The sequence below is a fragment of the Triturus cristatus genome, chromosome 5_2, assembly GCF_964204655.1.
Source record: "Triturus cristatus chromosome 5_2, aTriCri1.1, whole genome shotgun sequence".
In the NCBI taxonomy this organism is placed as follows: Eukaryota; Metazoa; Chordata; class Amphibia; order Caudata; family Salamandridae; genus Triturus; species Triturus cristatus.
The window spans coordinates 1,022,905,307-1,022,920,005 of NC_140588.1; positions in this window are offsets into that span (position 1 = coordinate 1,022,905,307).

The following is a 14,699-nucleotide window of genomic DNA, read 5'->3' on the forward strand; positions in this document are numbered from 1 at the left end:
AGTCAGCGCTCTCTGCAGCCCACTTTGGGTTTTCGAGATGATAAGCCTGTCATCCACAAACATAAGTATCAGTACTTTCATGCCTGCAAGTGATCGAGCATCTGTCGAGTGGGAGGAAAAGTAGTTGGAGACCCCATTTAAAAATAATGAGAATACTGTTGGGGCCATAACACACCCTTGGTGGACCCCTTTGGATATGGGGAACCGGTGTGAGATGTTACTGTGTGAGCCCCAGCACACATGGGCGTAATTGGCCTTGTTTAATCTCACAATAACAGATATTAGTTCAAGTAGCATCCCTAAATCCTTTAGAACCGCCCATAGTTTGTTTCGAAGAGTCATATCAAAAGCAGACTTAAGGTCCACAAAGGCGGTGTAGATGGTACTCTTGTCATCATTACAACTCGCCAATAAATTAAATTGAAGCAGAAAATCTGATCGATAGTGCTCACATGGGCAAAAAATCCTGCCTGGAACAGGGTTAATATGTCATTTTCTGCAATCCAATTCTGTATTCTACTCAGCACTAACCTTGCCATTATCTTTTGTATTGAGTCTTAAAGAGTAATTGGCTTATAGTTGCTGGGGCTGGATCGATCGCCCTTTTTATAGATGGGTAGGAATTCTGCACCACACCAGGATTTGGGTATTAAAGCTCCACTATCAATTGCATTTGCTGGCTGCTGTATGTACCTTTGCCAAATATCACTATCGTACAGGAATAGGTTTGCTGGTATGCTGTCAGGACCCAGAGCTCTTCCTCCTGGTTCTGCTCTCAATGCCGATGCGACCTCCCCAATTTAAAAAAACAAGAACGTATCAGGTTGGGGGACTTGAAACTGTTAATCTATTCCCCCCTCTTCTTCTGCAGCAAATTGTGCCTCAAAAAATGTGACCCACAAATCCAGTGCTATATGGTTTAGTGGTATTGGCACCTGCCGTCCACTACCCCATTTAACTAATTGCCAGAACTTTTGTGGGTTTTTCTCTTTGCTGGCCTGATAGAGATTGTGCCATCTATGTTCGTCCCAGTCTTTCTTGGCATTTAGCTGAATGGCTCTATGGCTCATTTGTGCTTGTTTGATTTTACTCAAGTCTTTTGATTTTATTGCTGTGGCCAGAGTACTGTAGGCATCTCTACATGCCTTGTTATACCAGTTGGCATGCTTTAATTTTGCCTTGCATTGATGTCTATGGGGCTTTAAGAAATAGGTCTTTTTTTTTTGCCAAATAAGTCTTCATGGGTTCGAGTTATGATCTCGTTTAATTCAGCCTGTGTAGTGGCAGATTGGAGCTCTGCTAGATTGCAAACAACGCCTGCTCATGTTATAGCGAGCGATTGGTCATTTTCCAAGATTCTATCCCATTTGACACCCCTCATATCGTTACAAATCAGGATATTTGCTCTTGTGCACTGATCTGCCTGTGGCTGAGTCATTACAAAACCTGGGGCTAACATCTTAAGTATAAGGGGGTTATACTTACTTTCTACTCTCTCATATACCTCCATATCTATGAGGACCAACCAATGTTCCATATTGATAGGGAAGAACTCAATGCAACTCCTTCTCTGGCTGTTGCAGAATGTGTGGGAGCCTGTTCTATTTGAGGGAGTTCTCCCATTGATTGCCCTGATGCCCTGCTACATTCTCAATGCTTTAAGTTGTAGAGCTGCCTCCGTCCATTTCTTGATCGGGGCAACTCTAACAAGGGAATGTTCGATTGTGCATATTCCTCTTCGCTGAGATTGTTATCATCTTGGTCGTTGGGCTCAAAGGTGGTGTTAAAGTTACCTGCTATTACAAAATTAGATAATCCGCTACTACTATCCAGAAGGTCGTCTAAAAGGGAGACTGTGTTGGACTGTCTACCACCTGTAAGACCTCTTGCATACACGTTGAATACCAATATTTGTAAATGAGAATTCAATTGTAACCGAATAGCCATTATATCAGGACTAGCAATGTGGACTTCCTCAATCCTATAGCAAGGACTCTGCCTTACCCAGATTGTTAGCCCATCTGATGGTCTACCCCTCTGACCACCAGTTGCAAGTTTATAAAAATGAAGGTAAGGTAAGGTGGATGATGGATTGGTTTAATAGACCATGTTTCCTGGAATATGCAAATATCCTGGGCTTCAATTAACTCTGACCATTCTAAAGATGATGTTTTAGACTGCAAGCCTGCAATATTCCATGAAACATATGCAAGCTGGACTGGTTCCTGCGAATATGTGGAGCGGGATAGGTCACCAGGGATGCGTTCCTTTATTCCAGTGACCGTGAAGGCCATTTCCCGATCGAAGATGCTGCTAATAAGGGGGGATGACAAACAACCTGAGGCTTCACCACCCAACTGTATGGCTTCTTTTGATTGAAGCTGTTGGGGGCGGTTCTATAGCCTTTAATCTATCTGATGTAAAGTAGAACCCTCTGTGCAATGTGGAATGCAGATTCTCAAGTTGATTAGTAGATCTGGGGGGTTATACTACATCCTAATTTTTGTTGAGTTCAGATGTGAGGTCCTGATATCGAAAGCCACAGAGTTGTCTACCAAATCAGTGTTGGCTAATGTTAGGCAAACATATTCCAAATCAGAGCCAGTTGCAAAAAATCTTTTGACTGAGAGTATGTCTTCCCTAATAATTGATCTACACTTCCTCACATGTCTAAACCATTGTGTGCATTTATTTATAAGGGAATCTTCTTTGATTAGACTAAGAGTTAGTTTAGGGACGGTGGCTAAGAAGATTTGTCATTTTGAATTACGTGCCATTGACTTCTTATTACTAAAGTGTGCTTCCAGTGTTGTTTGTCCTACCAGATGGTTTATTCTAGGAGGGGTGGAATAGTCGACTCCTGCTTCTAGGCACTGTGACCCTGAGCCATACAACCTGTCCTGATTACAGTGTAAAAGTGTTGGCATGTAGGCCTTTCCTTTTTGTGATGGGAGACAGACTTCTCTAGGTTGGTAAGAATCCGCTAAGTTGTTGTTTTAGGCCCTACTGTTAAAGTCTGTGCGGCTATTATGTTGCTCTTTAATCATGGGCTTTTTTTAGGGAGTCTGTTAACGTGTTAACTATTGCTTTAAGAGCGCAGACCTCCTCAGTTAGTTTGCTGGTCTGTGCTTTTAGGTTGTCTATGTAACTAATGAACTGATTGGAGCACTGGTTCTTACACCCGTGGTGAAAAACTGGTGCAAGAACTGGGTCACCTAACCCGTCTGATGACTGATGGTCCAGGCAACTATAACTCATGTGACCGCAATCCTCTGTTGATGCTAATACTGTATTTAGACACTTATTTACCCATGTCTTCTTCCATTAATTTTTAGCTATACAAATATTAAAAATATTTTTTTTTCAGAAAAACACATATGTCATCAGTGATGTAATATCTGACGTCATCAGCAGAGGATTGCGGTCGCGTGAGTTATAGTTGCCTGCACTAACTATAACGTGGAAATTTCAATGGTTTTTCACGAGTGAAATGCCCAGCTAACTATAACATGTGTGAAACCTATGGTTTTTTAAGTGAATATATATATATATATATATATATATATATATATATATATATATATATATATATATATATATATATATATATATATATATATATATATATATATATATATATATATATATATATATATATATATATTAGATAGATAGATAGATAGATAGATAGATAGATAGATAGATAGATAGATAGATAGATAGATAGATAGATATAGATGGATATAGATGTAGATATTACCTACTGGCAGTCACCAATAGATAGTTATAGTTAGGATCTATTATCCATAGGAAATCCACAACATTCTATTTAGAATAACTTTGGCGCCGGTTGACGAATCTTTGCGAAATTTTCAAAACTCGGGGCCCGCTCTGGTCCACTCCTATCCTGAAAGTCTCGGGGTGATTCTTCAAGCGGGGGCCGAGAAAAAAGGGGGGTCCCAAAACATGTTTTCCCCATGCAATTTTCCATAGGGACCTTTAGTCGTAGCTACAGCCCAAACTGCTGAACAGAATTACACCAAATTTGGCAGAAAGGTAGACCTTGGTTCAGAGTCGTGCCTTTTGCTTAAATGGTGTAAATCCATTCAATAGTTCCTGAGAAAATCAAAAGTAAAATCACATATATATATGGGCGGAGCCTAACCACACATCTCATCGTGAGATCTGATTGGCTATCAGCACTTCATCCAAGAAGTGTTGGCAGCCATCTTGGGACCAATATACATGATAGCACCTCATTAAAATAAATTGCAGTTAATAGAAGGTTTTAAGACTTTATTTACATTATAAATAATTTGTTGATGGTACCATACTCATTTGGGGAATTGTGGTATGTTCTAAGGTGATTTTACCATGTAAAAAAGCCTTCTGCTGGGATATCATGAATCATGTTTGAGAGAAAACTATTTTCTCATGCTTTTCCCACAGAGGGTTGGAAGGTGATCTATACGCTAAACTGAGAGCAAATTTTCAGTAAATTCACATTATGTGAGAATGAAGTCTGACATTCTCAGTAAAACATGTGCATCCAACAAGGGCAAAGAATGTCAGCTGATTCCTTTGTGTTCTACTGCAGCTTCCCAGAGTGTTCCAAAGAACAACTAGAGCGCTGACAGTCCTACTTATGACAAACGTATTGCATACCTGAAGCCATCTTGATTGGAATAAAGTGGTAACACTTAAAACATTTAATTTGCAAAGGAACAAAATGAGGGGGTTCATTTTGCCATAGAAATTATGTTTAGTGGTGCAGAAAGAAAAATTAGGGTACATTTTGACTTCTCAAATCCTCTTCTATTTCATAAAAAAATTCTGACATGCAGACTGAAACATGCACTTTGAATACCAGCAGCAGACTTCCCTGGTGAGCAGTAGCTTTACTAGAGTGATCTGATGAGCAACTAGAGTTGCATTCAGAATTTATGGCAAATGTGTGACACATCTGAATGCCTTCTTGATGGAACCAAAGTAAACAAGCATTGAAAATGCAATAGGTCTTGCCCTCGTTTAAGTTAAAGCAATTTTGTTTGTAATTAGATGGCTTTTTAGCTTTGCTTGTATTAGTGTTTTTCAAACTTTCATGTACATAACATGCATATGTATGCATATATGTATATGTATATGTGTATAGATATGCAGATTATATATATGTTTATATATGTATGTATATAAAACATATATATATACATATACACATACATACATAAAAATGCATATGCATATATATGCATATATATGTGCATATGTGTGCGTGTAGAGAGGTAAAGGTGTAGAGGTAGAGAGGTAGATGTAGAGAGGTGGAGGTAGAGAGGTAGAGAGTAGAGAGTGAGTAATAGAGAGTAGACAGTGAGTAATAGTGGGTAGTAGAGAGTAGTAGAGTGAGTAGTAGAGAGTGAGTATTAGAGAGTTGTAGAGATTAGTAGAGAGTGAGTAGTAGAGTGAGTAGTAGAGAGTAGTAGAGAGTAGTAGAGAGTGAGTAGACAGTGAGTAGTAGAGAGTGAGTAGTAAAGAGTAGTAGAGAGTGAGTAACAGAGAGAGAGTAGTAGAGAATAGTAGAGAGTGAGTAGTGGAATGAGTAGTAGAGAGTAGTAGAGAGAGAGTAGTAGAGAGTGAGCAGTAGAGAGTAGTAGAGAGTGAGTAGTAGAGAGTGAGTAGTAGAGTGAGTAGTAGAGTGAGTAGTAGAGAGTGAGAAGTAGAGAGTAGTGGAGAGAGAGTAGTAGAGAGTGAGTAGTAGAGAGTAGTAGGGAGTGAGTAGTAGAGAGTAGTAGAGAGTGAATAGTAGAGAGTGAGCAGTAGAGAGAGAGTAGTAGAGAGTGAGTAGTAGAGAGAAGTAGAGAGTGAGTAGTAGAGAGAGAGTAGTAGAGAGAGAGTAGTAGAGAGTAGTAGAGTAGTAGAGAGTGAGTAGTAGAGAGTGAGTAGTAGAGAGTAGTGGAGTAGAGTGTGAGTAGTAGAGAGTAGTAGAGAGTGAGTAGTAGGGAGAGTAGTAGAGAGTGAGAAGTAGAGAGAGTAGTAGAGAGTAGTAGAGAGTGAGCAGTAGAGTGAGTACTAGAGAGTAGTAGAGAGCGAGTAGTGTAGAGCAAGTAGTAGAGAGTGTGTAGTAGAGAGTGAGTAGTAGAGAGTAGTAGAGAGTGATTAGTAGGGAGAGTAGTAGAGAGTGAGAAGTAGAGAGAGTAAGAGAGAGTAGTAGAGTAGTAGAGAGTAGCTCTACTGACCTAGTTCTTAGGCTACAGAGCAGCTCTGCTGATCTGGTTCTCTGGCTCTACACCAGCTCTGCTGACCTGGTTTTCTGGCTCTAAAGCAGTTCTGCTGACATGGTTCTCAGGCTCTAAAGCGGCTTTGCTGACCCGGTTCTATGGCTCTAAAGCAGTTCTGCTGACATGGTTCTCAGGCTCTAGAGCAGCTCTGCTGACCTGGTTCTCTCCCTCTAGAGCGGCTCTGCTGACCTGGTTCTCTTCCCTTTAAAGCAGCTCTACTGACCTGGTTTCTCTGGTTCTACAGCAGCTCTGCTGACCTGGTTCTCTGGCTCTAGAGCAGCTCTGCTGACCTGGTTCTCTGGCTCTAAAGCAGCTTTGCTGACCTGGTTCTTTGGCTCTAAAGCAGCTCTGCTGACCTGGTTCTCTGGCTCTAAAGCAGCTTTGCTGACCTGGTTCTTTGGCTCTAAAGCAGTTCTGCTGACCTGGTTCTCTGCCTCTAGAGCAGCTCTGCTGACCTGGTTCTCCGGCTCTAAAGCAGTTCTGCTGACCTGGTTCTCTGGCTCTACAGCAGCTCTGCTGACCTGGTTCTCGGCCTCTAGAGCAGCTCTGCTGACCTGGATCTCTGGCTCTAGAGTAGCTTTGCTGACCTGGGTCTCTGGCTCTACAACGGCTCTGCTGACCTGGTTTCTCTAGCTCTACAGCAGTTCTGCTGACCTGGTTCTCTGCACTCACAAACAATGCACACACCCGACTTTGTGAAAATATATTTAAAAATAATATATGTTTATTATAAGTACAAATATATTATTTTTATGAATATCTTAGATAATCTCTTGCCCTAATATGTATATTAAAGACACATACATATCATTTTGGAACTGAATTTTTTTTTTGCGTGAGTCGTGCACCCATCGCGCCCCAGCACGTATATGACATCACGTGGGACCTGCAACCGCGCAAGCATCTCGTACCATAATGCGCATGTGTCGCAAATGCACGGGAGCAGGAGTCACGGACTGGTCGCATACCAATCGCGCACATCAAGTAATATTAAATGTATATGATGTAAATGAAAAACACGCAGCCGTCGCACACCGTATGCGGATCCTTTACGACTTTTCTAAAATGCCGGCTAGAATGCGCGCACCCACCGTGATGTGTAGGCTTTGAGTGCTCGACTCCGTAAAAAAATTGGACTTTTTTTTTAAGAAAATAATATAAATATATTAAAATAAAAAATGAAAACAAGAAAATTAATCAATATTTCAGTTTGTATTTTTTTTGTAATTTATTTTTTTGCAATTTTCAGAAAAATATATAATTTTATTTAATGAATAAAATATTTATAAATAAACAGTTAAAAAGCTGTAGAAAATCAGTACAAAAATCCTTTGAAATTCACTGAAAAAAACATAGGTTTCAGAGACGTTACAGTTAGAAATTAGCATTTAAAAAAGCTTTGAAATTCACTGAAAAAACCATAGGTTTCAGAGACGTTATAGTTAGAAATTAGCATTTATAAAAACCTTAGAAATTCACAGAAAAAATCATAGGTTTCAGGGGTGTTATAGTTAGCTGGCCATTTCACTTGTGCAAAACCATAGAAATTCCTCCGCAATCCACTGCTGATGATGTCACATATTGCATCATTCATGACATGGTCTGTGTCATCACTGATGACATCACTGATGACATCTCAAATGACATCACTGATGACATCATCCACGTGACAATCTGATACACCTCATCATACACTAGTATAACCTTTCATCACTCACTGTAAAAGTACCATATTTGAAACCTTTGACACACCAATACCAGTTACTACATACCCACTCACTGATTTCTAAGTCTACACACACAGCTACCCATTCAACAACAGAATCATTTATACATGCAGTCACTAATTTATAGAACACTATCAAATGCACTTATACACATATATAGACATTGACACATCAGCAGTCATCTTAGTCGGTTATGTAGTCATCCTACTCACTCATGAAAAAAAATAATCACACTTACATTTACTCACTTACACAATTATCCAACAACACCTAATTTATTTAAACACATAGTAACTCATAGTTAACATGTTAAAAAATCACCATTACAATTATACACTCATTCATATAGTTACTCTCACAATCAATGACTCTTACACATACTTATTTATATACACCAACTCTCACATACAGTGCCTTTTATTTGTTTACTTTGTTGAAGTTGTACAACTAAAACTAATATTCACTCACCAACACACAAATAAATACACTCAGTCACCCAAACAACTGTTTCCACATGCACTCTTCAACCTATATACCTAGTCAATCAACCATTCACACATCTATGCATAGAGTTACACACACCCCATCCAACCACACACAAACTCAGTGTCCCATACAAATACTCACCTAACTAATCAATAACTAATATATACACTCATGTAGTTAGTGACCAACTGATGCAGCATTTTATACAACAGACACAGTGCTGTACACATTCACATAGTTTAGTTACTAATCCATGTATTGAGACACTTTTAATTACTCACTTGAACAGACAGTCAGATAGCTACTAAATCCTCCATCCAGACAGTTATATATCCACTCAATCTTCAATACAGATTGGTATATATATATATATACATATTTAAATTTCAAACTAAACCACTTTCACTGGATGATGTCATCAGTGATGTCATCAGTGATGTAATTTGAGATGTCATCAGTGATGTCACTGACCATGTCATGAATGATGCAATATGTGACATCATCAGCAGTGCATTGCGGGCGCGCGACTTATAGTTAGCAGAACTAACTATAACGGAGGAATTTCTATGGTTTTGTACGAGTGAAATGGCCAGCTAACTATAACACCCCTGAAACCTATGGTTTTGTCTGTGAATATATATATATCAATATATATTCACTGAAAAAACCATAGGTTTCAGACATGTTATAGTTAGGAATTAGCATTTAAAAAACCTTTGAAATTCACTGAAAAAACCATAGGTTTCGACGGCTGTTATAGTTAGCTGGACATTAGTGAATGTGGTTTGGTTCATTATTTAAATATGTATTATATATATAGCAATCTGCATTGAACAATGAATGGATATATAAATATCTGGATGGAGGATTTAGTAGCAGTGTGATTGACTGTTTACTTAACTAATTTATAGTGTCTCACTAAATATATTGGATAGTGACTAAACTGTGTGAATATCTGTATCACTTTGTCAGTTGTTGTGTAAACTGCTGCACCAGTTGGTTACTAGCTACGTGAAAGTCTATATTAGTTATTGATTAGTTAACTGAGTATTTGTATGGGAGAGTGAATGTGTGTGTGGTTCGGTGGGGGGTGTGTGATTGACTGTTTACTTGACTAATTTATAGTGTCTCACTAAATATATTGGATAGTGACTAAACCGTGTGAATATCTGTATCACTTTGTCAGTTGTTGTGTAAACTGCTGCACCAGTTGGTTACTAGCTACGTGAAAGTCTATATTAGTTATTGATTAGTTAACTGAGTATTTGTATGGGAGAGTGAATGTGTGTGTGGTTCGGTGGGGGGTGTGTGACTGCCCAAATATGTGTGAATAGTTGATTCAGCAGGTATATGAGGTTAAGACTGCATGTTATAACATTTGTTTGGGTGAGTGAATATCTTTATGGGTGTTGTGATGAGCAAATATATCTCGCAATGGTACATGTCCAACAAACTAGAAAAATAAAAGACAGTGTATGTGACAGTTGTATAGAAATAAGTACACATACGACTCAGTAATTTTATGAGTGACTGTATGGATAACAGTATACTTGTAATAGTGATTTTATAACACACTAAGTATGAGTTACTATCTATATGAATACATGATGTGGTGTTTGTTTGCACAAGTGAGTAGGATGACTGCATAAGTGCTTAGGATGTGTGCTGGTGTGTAATGTCGATATAGGTGTATACGTATATTTGATAGTGTTCTATTGATCATTGACAGCATGTATGAGTGAATCTATAGGTAAGTAATTAGATGTGTGTGTAGATCTAGGAATCACTGAGTGGGTTTTGAGAAACTTGTATTGGTGTGTGTTGCAATGTTAATATTTGTTGAATCCAATGATGACCAGAGGTAGCCAGGAAGTATAACAGAAGTAGAAGGTTTATTGGTTGGTTTAGTAGAAGTATGTTACAGGTCCCAGCAGGAGCAGCATCTTTGCCGCTCAGCCCACTCTCTCCAACTGCAGGCACACCAACATTCCAGTCTCTCTCTCATCAAGCATTCCAACATTCCACGCAGACATCACATTTAACTTGGCTGAGCAGCTAAGGAGAAGATGCACTTGAGGAATTGAGATACAACACATCCCCTTTCTTTGGACAAGAATAAACAACAATAATTTGCAACCTTGCAGCATGAAAGTATGAATGATGGTACTTGCATCGTTGCGCACAATAAACATCAGAGGAAGAATGAAAGTCTAGTGACAGGTTAGAAAGATGTGAATAAGTAGTAGAAAGTGACTAGAATGAAAGGAGGGTGAAACAGTGTGAAAAGCTTCAAGATATAGCACATCCCCTTCCCTTGGGAAAAACAATTAATAGAAATAATTCAAACATTGCATGTAAAACGTTGCATGTAAAACCTGCGTGTTAAACACTCGATTATAGCATCATAAAAGTAAAGAGAGAAGAGAAACAGAAAATAAAGGAATTAAAAGTGTGATATAGAAGTAAGAGAAAGCAGAAAAATTGATGTAAGAGAAAGGTGCAAGGCGATAGAGAAAGCGTCACAAAATATTGAACATATAGGTTTCACTGCCCACATGTGTATGGTGCAGTGCCCTTGTGTGTAAAAACTAAAGATGGGTACACTCCCCCTCATGGATTTCAAAATAAAGTATGGATACACTGTCCATTGCGCATTGAAACTAAAGATGGGTACACTGCCCATTGCACATTAAAACTAAAGATGGGTACACTGCCCATTACACATTTTTAAATAAAGTATGGGTACACTGCCCATTGCGCATTAAAACAAAAGATAGGTACACTGCCCATTGCGCCTTAAAACTAAAGATGGGTACACTGCCCATTGCGCATTAAAACAAAAGATGGGTACACAGCCCATCGCGCATTAAAACTAAAGGTGGGTACACTGCCCATTACACATTTTTAAATAAAGTATGGGTACACTGCCCATTGCGCATTTAAACAAAAGATGGGTACACTGCCCATTGCGCCTTAAAACTAAAGATGGGTACACTGCCCATTGAGCCTTAAAACTAAAGGTGGGTACACTGCCCGTTACTTGTTTCTAAAGAAAAATGTGGGTACACTGCCCACTGCGCCTTTTAACCAAAGATGGGTACACAGCCCACTGCGCAAGTAATCACTGAAAGATAACAATCTAGAGGGTAATGCAAGCGTAACACTACTGCTAGGCACTAAAGACTGTGTAGGGTGAAATCAGTGTGAAGGGTGTGCGCACTACCCTCACTGAAAGATAAAAAACAAGTGTAAGAAGACCAGCTTCTAAACAACAAATACCCTGAAGAAAATGCCAAATACCCTGAAAGTATCTAAGTCAGTAAAAACAAATAAGGAAAGGCGTAAATGTCAACAGCAATAATCATGTAAAAATTATGAAGGGTGAGCAACACACAACTGTGAGATGTCGCTAACATTGTAATACAGCTAATAAAGCAAAGCTTACGTATATAGAAACATGAGTACTTAGGAAGTAATTACAGTGCAAAACACATGTCTAAATACGATGTCCATTATAACACAATAAACTAAAATAAATAACGTTGTCACCGTAGATCCCTTTTTAAGTATTCTTCTCTTCATTTGTTGCAAGATAGTTTTTTTTTTAAGTGCGTCAGTTCATCAAGCTGCACTACTCGATTATCACCGAGCATCTGAGCAGGCAAGTATTTGGAGAAACAGCAGAATTCGATATCCTGGTGTATTTCAGCAAACAAAACTTTATTGTCCTCCAAAAGAAAACAACATGGTTGGCAGAAGGAGCAACGCTGACTGAACACTTGAAGACAGCGTGGCTTAGGTGCATGGCTCTTGTGGAAACTCAATATGGCGGCACGCTTGATGACGCCAAGCCGGATGGCTCACAGTACGTCTGTGCACACAGGCGTCAAGGAACAGCTCTGACAGGAATGGAAGCAGACTCGCCTCACCGAGAATTCAGGTGAGCTCGAGCAATCCACGCGCAAGATTTTCAAATACTACACAGCAACGCGCACTGCTAACGACTCCACCCTTGACCAGGCTCACAGTTCAAAAGTCAACACGGACCAAAAACTCCATATTTGCCCATGACTCAAAAAAAAAAAAACATAACAATAGTCCACTAGCTAAAATACACAAGCAGCCATGACAGACGGAGTCCATCATGTCAGTCAGGGAGTACGCTTCTCCAAACACCGTAGACAAGTTATCCAATGCCACACAAAAGTCCATGTTGATATCCTTTGCTCCGCAGATGAACAGTGTTTGCAAATAAAGGGCAATCCAAATGTTTGAACACACTTCTGGACTCTGATGAATACTGTAGTTTAAATATCTTGAAACGCATTTTTTTTTAAATTCACTTTTCTGTAGGCAGCATTTTGAAAGTAAGCCAGTTTTAAACGCATATAAATTAACGCTGTATTTATTTACCTTTGAAGTAAGAGGTATGAAGTATAAAGACTGTGAAGCGCCCTGGGTAGGCTGTCCAGATGGTGAAGGACACTGGTGGGACCTTGGGGGGCGTTCTTTTCCTTTCTTTTTAAAGTTGCTTAGCTTTGAGTAGTTTCTTGTAAAATAAAGTTCTGTAAAATGTGTAAGTTTCCTCACTTGCCATAGTCTTGTGGCCCAAGCACGCAGGATTTCTTCCAGATCGTCGCCATTGTTGCAATGTTAACATTTGTTGAATCCAATGATGACCAGAGGTAGCCAGGAAGTATAACAGAAGTAGAAGGTTTATTGGTTGGTTTAGTAGAAGTATGTTACAGGTCCCAGCAGGAGCAGCATCGTTGCCGCTCAGCCCACTCTCTCCAACTGCCACTCTCACCACACAAGCAGGCACACCAACATTCCAGTCTCTCTCTCATCAAGCATTCCAACATTCCACGCAGACATCACATTTAACTTGGCTGAGCAGCTAAGGAGAAGATGCACTTGAGGAATTGAGATACAACAGTGTGTCAATGGATTCAAATATGGTACTCTGTATTTTACAGTGAGTGATGAAAGGTTATACTAGTGTATGATGAGGTGTATTGGATTGTCACATGGATGATGTCATCAGTGATGTCATCAGTGATGTCATTTGAGATGTCATCAGTGATGTCATCAGTGATGTCACTGACCATATCATGAATGATGTCATATGTGACATCATCACCAGTGGATTGCGGGCGTGCGAGTTATAGTTAGCAGAACTAACTATAACGGAGGAATTTCAATGGTTTTTTACGAGTGAAATGTCCAGCTAACTATAATAGCCCTGAAACCTATGGGTATTTCGGTGAATTTATATATATATATATATATATATATCTATCTATCTATCTATATATATATATATATTCACTGAAAAAACCATAGGTTTCAGGGGTGTTATAGTTAGCTGGACTTTTCACTTGTACAAAACCATTGAAATTCCCCAGTTATAGTTAGTTCAGCTAACTATAACTCGCGCACCCGCAATGCACTGCTGATGACGTCACATATTACATCACTCATGACATGGTCAGTGACATCACTCATGACATCACTGATGACATCTCAAATGACATCACTGATGACATCACTGATGACATCATCCTTGTGATAGAGTGGCAGACCTTCTCTCACCCCAATATAACCTTTGATACACACATTCAAAAATAGAGACTAAAATTTTCAAAACAATGGACATACCAATACCAGTTACAACAACCTCTTCAGTAATTCTAAGATCCACATACACATCCACTCATTCACCAACAGTCCTATACAGTCACTCATACATGTACTCACTCATATGTACTCATACACCTATACATCCTGTTACACAATGCCACTCATCCATAGAGTTACTCACACACTCATGCTAATAAAGAATCAAACATACATTTACTTGCATATACAGTTATACACACACCACCACACTTACTTCTACGGAAACGTACACATACTTAGTCTTTTAAACAATCACTTATAGAAACACATACTTATTCATACAGGAACTCTTTCAATCTCAATCTGTGTTTTTCTGAAAATTAAATATGTTTTATATATGTATATCTCAAGGTCGATGGAAGAAGAAATGGGTATATAAGTGTCTAAATGGATGATTTGTTTTTGAAAAATTGATTGTGTAACTGACTGATTAAGTGTATCATAGTGAATACATGGCTTAGTGAGTAATGTTTAAATATGTAAATATCTGTATCAGTCTCTCACTTTGTGTATAAGTGGCTGCATGGGTTGG